General features: G+C 39.1%; 1 long non-coding RNA gene across 1 annotated transcript in view; it reads right to left on the minus strand.

Annotated features, from left to right (window-relative positions):
• LOC129657620 (uncharacterized) overlaps positions 1-9,438 on the minus strand; it is a 39,923-nt gene extending 30,485 nt beyond the window's left edge. The window contains exon 1 of the long non-coding RNA XR_008716910.1: positions 9,235-9,438. This is a non-coding gene — a long non-coding RNA (uncharacterized LOC129657620). The remainder of the gene's footprint in view (positions 1-9,234) is intronic.
• Positions 9,439-9,816: the final 378 nt, after the last annotated feature.

The raw sequence follows: 9,816 nt of genomic DNA on the forward strand, positions 1-9,816 counted from the left end.
CTCCTGATTGCTTTATTAGGGGTTTTATCTCATTTTGGGCTTCCCTCGTGGCTCAGCTTGTAAAGAATCCACCTGCAATTCAGGAGACCTGGGTTCTATCTCTGGGTTGGGAAGATCCCCTGGAGAAGGGAACCTCTGCCCGCTCCAGTATTCTGGCCTGGAGAATTCCATGGAGTCGCAAAGACACGGACATGACTCATCGACTTTCACTTCACTATCTCATTTTTTTCTTTATTCTCCTTTTCTCTCCTCTGTCCTCCTCCCCTCCTCTCCCTCACCTGCACTCTCTCTCTCTCTCTCTCTCTCTCCATTTGGCACTTGTTTCCATCTGAAATTTGCCCACAGTCATTTATCATCACAAGCTTAAGTAAAGAATATAAAGCCCAGGGTTATGACATTTTTAATTTTATGGGTCACACGTTCAGGCAGTGAGTTAAAATTGCTGAGAATTAAGAACAAATGATATGATATTCATGTTTTATTTTCTTTATAAGTTCACTTTAACACCTCTATATTCTGCCCTTCATTAAGCAGAAAAAGAAAAAACCTAATTTGAATAAACTCAGCCTTACCAAAATAGAATTTAGTCAAAATTAGTGTTATTTCTATAATTTGTATAGCTTAACCTCAACAGGGACTGATATAAACTTAATTTTTAGATTTCTGAAATCTATTGGCAACATATTTATATTTTATTATTTTAATATTCTAGAAAATATTAATGGTGGAAAGATTATATTATTCCCACTTAGTTGTGAGAGATTTCCACAAAATGTGCATTACAGAAGGAAAATAATAAACTAAATTTATTGGACTAAAGGCTAATTATATTATTAGTCTTTTATCTATTTCTCTTTTTTTCTCTTGCCCATATGGTTTCCTCTGCCTATTTTCCTGTAATGCTAGATTTAAAAGTTTCTTCTGGAACTGTGGTACATCTTCTTAAAAAGATGCTCTATAGATATATCCTGTATCATTTCAAGAGCATCACATGATGATCTGGTAAGCAAAATTAAGCAAACAAATGAAAACCTATCATTGAGAAATCCATATCTTCTTTAAATCTTAGGTTCCTTTGAGCAATACAAGTATTTGTGTGTAACTTGACTGTATCGGTATAAACTCAGAACAGGTGCCTTTAATTCTTTGGGCCAAATACTCTTAACTGGTTTTTAATTCTCTCCACTTTATCAAATTAAGGTGTCTTTATTCCAGCATTAGATTGAAAGTATTTTACACACACAATAAAGATCTTCCATTTTCAAATTAAATTTTGGTTGAAATAAGATAAATTATACCTATATTTCTTTAGCACTTACTGTGCTCTATTACCTCCATTTTATAAATAAGAAAACTGAGATTTAGAGAAACATGGTTATTTTTTTACTGTCATACTACTAGAAAGCAGTGAAGCCTTGATTTTAATACTAGCCCAATCCTGTCTGTAGAATTGAGAGTTTAACCACTCTGATAAATTTCCTCTCTAGTAATAGAATACTATTGTTAACCTACAAAGTCAGACTTCTAGGGCTGTGATTACAATAATCAATGGATGGTACCTCCTAAAAATTAAGTTGAATGTATTCAGCTCAAAGTATTTCACTATAAGGTTAACATTCATTTCAGTTCAGTTCAGTTCAGTCGCTCAGTCGTGTCCGACTCTTTGCGACCCCATGAATCGCAGCACGCCAGGCCTCCCTGTCCATCACCAACTCCCGGAGTTCACTCAGACTCAAGTCCACGGAGTCAGTGATGCCATCCAGCCATCTCATCCTCTGTCGTCCCCTTCTCCTCCTGCCCTCAACCCCTCCCAGCATCAGAGTCTTTTCCAATGAGTAAGCTCTTCGCATGAGGTGGCCAAAGTACTGGAGTTTCAGCTTCAGTATCAGAACATTACCTTTACTAAATAAATAATTAAATTATCTTAATAACCAGAGACTTGACACAACAAGATAAATCTCTGGCCACAGGATTCCTTCAAACTTTCATTATCTTCACATTGTGTGGCTCAATTCTATCTATTTTAAAACTTTATTGTTGGAATTTATACAAATTTATAACCACCAATGAAATATCCATGTTTGGAGCCAATAATTTGATATTATCAATATTTGTTTCTGCCTCCTCTCCCAAAGCTGTAACCTTCAAATGGTACAAACTGTGTCTGACATGCTCAAAGCCAAATATCACACTGTGAGATTCAAAAAAAAGTTTATTGAACTAACTGTTAGTACTTTGGACCATTTATAACTCATTCCACAATCCTAAATACATGGATGGTATTTCATATACATACATTAGAAAAATGATGACCTCTTTATAAAATGGAAATGAACATCTTTTTCAAAATATGACAATAAAAAGTTACTTGGAGACCTCAAAACTTAAAAGAGGGTGGACAAAATAAATTTCCAGGTTCAAAACTAAATTTGTTATTGTGTTTAATCTAATCTAACTTCTGTTTAACTTTGAAAACAGCAGGAAAGAGAAAAAAATGCCCAGGTATTCTCTGGAACAATCTTAGAAACCCAGGACAATCTTAGAAACCATTTTTAATTCATAGCCCCAAATCTAAAGGACAAGCATTTCTTTAATTTCTAAATATGTATTTAGAAATGAATTAACATTGTCACAGATTTATAAAAACTATTTTTTTTCAAGTTGACAATTTAGGGGTTGAGATTCAAACAGTAAAAAGGTAAATAAAAGTGAAGTAAAACTTTTTATGTCATCCAATTTATCCCAATTTGTATAATTGTTATTGATAACAATCTCACTCATGAAACTGTAAAGTTCCTTAGGACAGAAGTCAGGCCTACTTCTCCTCTTTATTTTATCCCTATTGCCAAAGACAGTGTCTAGAAAATGTGTACATTAAGTAAACATGTGCTAAATGTTTATCACTGAATCGTAAATATATTAAGTCCTGTAGGATTTCAGAGGGGAAAAGATTGCTTCCAGTTGGGGTAACTGTAGAAGACTGTGTAAAGGAAATAACTCTTGAGTTAACCTTGAAGATTGAGCTATAATTTCAGTAGGCGGGGTTAAAAATATATGCTTGAACATTGGAGAGCAGAGGGTGGCTTTGAGAAAGGAAGGATATCAGGCAGATAGAATAACATAAGTAAAGATGTGGAGGATAAAACATAACCATAGTCTGTTACAGCAGGCAGACTGACTGAAATGTGGTGCTGAAAGGAGATTTTTGAAGAGAATAAAGGGGAAAAGGAAGCTAGGATCAGATCAAGATTCAGGAAGCCTTGAAATTCAGACCTACTCTGGAAGGTTTTGAACATGCAATGAAGTACCATTTTATGAACCTAAATCTAGCAACGAGCTACAAAATAGTTACTGCGTTAAAATAATGGTAGGAGGAAAGCCAGGAAAGAGAACTGCAAAAATCTAAGTGGGAAGTAAATAACACTCTGAAAATGTTTCTGCTATCAATTTCTGAAAATGTTTCCTTGAAATCAGCAAATTGTTTAATTTGGGGGACTTCCCAGGTGGCGCTAGCAATAGAGAACCTGGCTGCCAATGCAGGAGATGTAAGAGACTCGGTTCAGTCCCTGGGTTGGCAAGATCCCCTGGAGGAGGGCATGGCAACCCACTCCAGTATTCCTGCCTGGATAATCCCATGGACAGAGGAGCCTAGTGGGCCTTGGTCCATAGAGTCACAAAGAGTTGGACATGACTGAAGCAACTTGAAATGCACACACCCAAAGAGATTTTACAGATCCTCTTGACCACACATTGCATTTTATAATTTAGGAAACTGAGGATCAAGAGATTCAATGACCTGCCCAAAATTGCAAAGCCAATACTGATTGTGGATCTCCTCACTTCCAGCCCCGTTGTTCTTTCTATTATAAAAGAACTCCCCTCAAGGTGACTTTTTAAATTAAAAGGAATTAACAAAGAAACAAATACAGAATTAGGACCTTTATTGCTATTTCACTAGCCGACAGTAACCTTATTTAATAGATCTTCCTTGCCACACAGATATCCCACTGAAGCATTGTAATAAATGTAATAAAAGGGAAGATTAGGGCAAACATCGGTGGGAAGACATTAATTAGAGGAGGACCTCACCAATTCTCAGTTGACTAATCCTCAAACCCTGTAATTCTCATAAGAAAACTGGCAATCTTGCTTTACTTCTTATCAAAGAGACTTTCCAGCTAAAGAGAGGGGCAGGCTCAAGTAATCAGAATCTCATTAATTTTATTAAATATACTATATAAAGTCCCATAGTAAATAATTAAGCCCTATTAAACAGATATTGATAGTACATTTTATCCCTTCTTATTTATAGACACAAATAAAATGACAGTGCTTACACAGAAAATCATAAAACATAATTGTTGTTATTGATGGCAATAATACCTTATGTTTGTTTTAGAGATTTTAAAGCTTTTCAAGCATGACTGTTGCATCATCATTGCCACACAAAGCATTTATGTCTTAATCTATTTAAGTTTCCACCTGCTAGCTGTTAAAGCATCACTTGAAAATAGTTAGATTTTCAGCAATTTGGGCATATATGTTTGTGATAACCTGACTTAAGAAAGTAATAGTTGTTTGACATGTCCAGTGGGGAGGGCCTGGCCAAGTGTAGCTTCAAACGCTGCCAGCAGTCTCTAGTTGTTCAGTCCCTAGTCTCGTCCAACTCTTTGCATATCCATGGACTGCAGCACGCCAGGATTTCCTGTCCATTGATTCCCAGAGTTTGCTCAAACTCATGTTCATTGAGTTGGTGATGCCATCCAACCATGTCGTTCTCTGTCACCCCCTTCTCCACCCGCCTTCCATTTTTCCCAGCATCAGGGTTTTTTCCAATGAGTTGGCTCTTTGCATCAGGTGGCCTGATGCAAACTGGAGTTTCAGCTTCAGCATCAGTTCTTCCGATGAATATACAGGATTGATTTCCTTTAAGAGTGACTGGTTTGATCTCCTTGCAGTCCAAGTGTCTCTCAGGAGTCTTCTCCAGCACCACAGTTCAAAAGCATCAATTCTTCAGCATTCAGTCTTCTTTATGGTGCAACTCTCACATCTGTACATGACTACTGGAAACACCATAGCTTTAACTATATGGACTTCTGTCAGTAAAGCGATGTCTCTGCTTTTTAATACACTGTCTTGGTGTGTCATAGCTTTTCTTCCAAGGAGCAAGTATCTTTTAGTTTTTTGGCTGCAGTCACTGTGTGCTGTGATTTTGGAGCCCAAGAAAATGAAGTCTGTCACTGTTTCCATTGTTTCTCCATCTATTTGCCATGAAGTGGTGGATGCCATGATCTTCAGTTTTTAAACATTGAGTTTTAAACCAGGCTTTTCACTCTTTTTCTTCATCTTCAGAAAGAGGCTCTTTAGTTCCTTGTTGCTTTCTGACATTAGGGTTGTATCACCTGCATTATCTGAGGTTGCTGGTATTTCACCTGGCAATCTCGATTCCAGCTTATGATTCATCCAGGAAGCCATCATTATTCAGAAACTGCCAGCAGTGTTTGAAGCCATACTAGGTAGTATCAGGGCTTCCCTTATAGCTCAGTCGGTAAAAAATTGCCTGCAATGCAGGAGACCCAGGTTCGATTCCTAGGTCAGGAAGATCCCCTGGAGAAGGCAATGGCAACCCACTCCAGTATTCTTGCCTGGAAAATCCCATGGACAGAGGAGCCTGGTGGGCTACAGTCCATGGTGTCACCAGAGTCAGACACGACTGAGCGACTTTACTACTAGGTAGTATCAACTAAAACACACAAATGTAGTCTCCACTTTCACTAGAGTATAAGCTAGGGCTTTTAAAAAAAAATATTGAAAATGCTAAAAGTTCTAGAAATTGTCTTTTCTTTTGCCTATATTACTCATTTCTACTTGTACAAATATACGCTTCTGACTACTAGTGAAATTCATAGTGGTATCATTTGTCTTAGCTTTGACTGTGCATGGGTTACACATGCAAAACAGAATTTATCATTTTCAACTGAATCACAGTGCTGTGCATATAGTCATTAAGTCAACTGATACAGTAAGCTGAATGGCTCCCCAATACATGTCCACGTTCTAACTCCTAGAATCTGTCAATATGATGATTTGTATGGCAAAAGAAGATTTTCAAATGTAATTAAAATCATGGACCTTAAAAGAGATTATCATGGATCTTCCAGGTGGGCCCAATCTTATCACACGTCATTAAAAGTAGAGAACTTCTCTTGCTACAGTCAGGGAGATACTGCAGAAATCAGAGAGATTTAAAACATAATTGGGAGTCAGCTGGCCATTGTTAAAGGGGACTTCATGGAAGGGATTGGAAAGAGTACAAGAAGTCCCTAGGAGCAAAGACTGGCCCTAGCTGATGGCTAACAAGGAAATGCGGATGTTAGTCATACAACCACAAGGAAATTTGAATTCAGCCAATAACCTGATTGAGCCTGGAGAAGATTCTTCCCCAGAGCCTCCAGTGAGAAATGCAGCCCAGTCAAAGCTTTAATTTCAACCTTGTGAGACCCTAAGCAGAGGACCCAGTCAGGTCCACTAGAACTTCTGACATACAGAAACCAAGGAACGATACATTTGTGTTATTTAAAGCTGCAAAGTGTGGCAGCATGATGTCAGTGTCATGGCAGCATGAGACAATCCCTTTGTCTCTCGTCTTCAATCTACAGCCAGTAATATATCCATAACTCAACAAATGTTCCTCTGCCCGACATACCAGGACATCAGAGAAATCCATACATCCGTACATCTGTAGGTGGGCAGACTGAAACCCACAGGGGAGACTGGAACCAGGGGAAGAGACCACAATCGCAACCTCCAAGCTAAAGTGGTTGAGCCCGAAGCCCCAGGGACCCAGTAGCAGCAGCAGAGATGATACACATGATACCAGCCTCCTCTGGCCACAGCAGCAACCACAACCACAGAGAACCAAGCAGCGGTGTCAGCAGGACCTGCAACCCCAGTCCCTCTAGCCATTCAGAGCCCCCTGCCCGCAGAGGCAGCACTCAAGACCCTGAAAACTCCATACACAGTTGAGGTACAAACTATCCCAGCTCCCCCACTCAACCTCCTTCTCCCCCTGCCAAGGAAGCAATGCTCCTGACCCAGGTACCCCCAATACAGGAGGTACCCTCCATTCCAATGCCCCAGCTGTAATGCCAGCAACAGCAGCATGACAGCAGCAACATCAAGCCACTAGTGAATCGTAGGGACACAAGCAGTGATGATGTGGCTACCAGTGATACCTCTGACAGAGGCAGTAGAGGAGGGAGACTGTGGAGTCTCAAATACAGAGGCAGCGCAGGTAAAAGAAACCAAAAACTTGTGCTATAGCACCACCTACTGAAAATCAAAATAAATGCTTCAAATTACCAATCTGTTGAATTGAACTGAGTCAAGTAAAAAATGCTTTACCTACAAAAGAAAGATGTTTGCTACTTCTAATGCATTGACAGAGGAACAACTCATCAAGCACCATGAAAACCATAGTAACAAAGCATCACAAAAAGAAAATAACAATTCTCCAGAAACCAAACAAAGTCACAAAGAATTGTGATCAAACTGATAGAGAATACAAAGTAGCTATTATGAAGAACCTAGACAGTATATTAAAAAGCAGAGACATCACTTTGCCCACAAAGTTCCATATGGTCAAGGCTATGATGTTTCCAGGAGTCATGTATAGATGTGAGAGTTGGGTCATAAAGAAGGCTGAATGCCGAAGAATTTATGCTTTTGAACTGTGATGCGGAAGAAGACTCTTGAGAGTCCTTTAGATGGCAAGGAGATCAAACCAATCCTAAAGGAAATCAATCCTGAATATTTATTGGCAGGACTGATGCTGAAGCTCCAATACTTTGGCCACTGATGCTGGGAAAGATTGAAGGCAGGAGGAGAAGGGGATGACAGAGGATAAGATGGCTGGACAGCTTCAGTGACTCAATGGACATGAGTTTGAGCCAGCTTCGGGAGTTGGTGAAGTACAGGAAAGCCTGGCATGCTGCAGTCCATAGAGTCACAGAGAGTCGGACATGACTGAGTGAGTGAACAACAATAATTATGATGAAAACTCAATGAGCTTAGAAAAGCAGTTCACTGAGCTCAGAAATGAAATCAATAAGAAGGAAACTCTTCTCCAAAGAGAATGATACTCTTATCACAGAACCAAACAGAAATTCTGGAGCTGAAGAATTCAATAAATGAGGTGAAGAATGCATTAGAAAGCACTGGAAATAGGGCAGGCCATATAGAATAGAGAATTAACAAGTTCAAAGATAGAAATAAAGGATTCAGGTAGAAAACAACAGAAAACTATTTTTTTAATGAAAAAACTCTATAATAACTATCTGACTCCATTAAAAGGACAACATAAGGATAATGGTTAATCAAGGGAGAAGGAAGCTGGGAGCTTACTTAAGAAATAATAGCTGAGAACTTTCCAAACCTGGGGAAGGAATGGATATACAAGTCCATGAAGCTAATCAGTTAATTTTCTCAATGCAAAAAGATCTTCTCCAAGACACATTAAGTTAAAAACTGTCAAAAGTTAGTGATAGAGGAAGAATTTTAAAGGTAGCCAAGGGAAAAAAAAAATACAAGTTCTCTGAAAGGAGCCCTCGTTAAGCTATAAGCCATCAGCAGAAACTCTATAAGCCAGGAGAGAGCAAAATAACAAATTTCAAATGTTGAAAGATAAAAACTTGCAGCCAAGAATATTCTATCCAGCAAACTTTTTTTCAGATAAGGAGAAATAAAGGCTTTCCCAGACATATAGAAGCTTCAAGAGTACATCACCACTAGACCTACTTTACAAGAAATACTGAAAGAAGCTCTTCTAAAGAGATAAATAGAAAGAATCAGAAAATTGTAATGCTATATCAGAATATGTTACTAAGGACTTAATCATTAGCATAAAGTCAAAGGAGGAAGCAAGAATGAAAATAACTATATCTGCTTCAATCTGGTAACAAACTCACAACATGAAAAAAGTGAAAACCCACAGCTATCATTCTAAACTTAGGAGCAAGATAAGGATGCCTGCCGGGGACCAGCCCCGGCTGATCCAGGGTATTCGAAGGAGAGACGGCTAGGCGAGGGTCGGGGAACAACTGCTTAATTAAACGTTAATTAAGGAATAGAATAAGGATAGCTCAGTAGGAAAATTCAGTGGAGAAAAGAGGCTGAGTAGCTTGGTTTACGCGGGGGACCAATAAAACTTCAAGACAAGAAGCTTGCACCACTTACGTAGGCCGCAGGCGTCCTTCCGTTCTCCCGAAGGAGAGGAGACACTGAGGCCTCCCCGGTCGGATCTTAGAAGCCCAGGCATAATTAGTAAGCATGGTGGGTTCCGCGCTCCAGATGGAGACTCAACCAGAGTGAGAGAGAGAGAGACATGGGGAGACCAGTCTTTCGAGGAACTGATCCCAATTCTTTATTTTCCATGGTCTACTTTTATACACTGAGGTGTTATGCAAAAGTCACGCGGGGTCAGCAGTCCTGACTTTTATCAAAGTCAGGTGCTTCATACAAATGTATACAGAGGTCTTAGGGGTGTTACATCATCTTCTGGCCAGGGGGCCTGCTGACAATTTACGACCCTCTCCTTGTGACAGCGGTCAGTCAACCAGGACACTTATTTCTCCAGGGGTGATTATTCTTAAAACAGACGCCACCCAAATAAAGTTACATTCCTATAGGGTGAGGGTGTAGTGGGTTTTAGTTAAGGAAAGAATTTACTTAGCCTAAGGTCTAAGTGATTTATATCAAAGGTTAATACTTATTTCTTTTATATATTCATTAATGTGTGTAAGGGCAGGGGATGTGGAG

This window comes from Bubalus kerabau, chromosome 7 (assembly GCF_029407905.1).
Source record: "Bubalus kerabau isolate K-KA32 ecotype Philippines breed swamp buffalo chromosome 7, PCC_UOA_SB_1v2, whole genome shotgun sequence".
In the NCBI taxonomy this organism is placed as follows: Eukaryota; Metazoa; Chordata; class Mammalia; order Artiodactyla; family Bovidae; genus Bubalus; species Bubalus kerabau.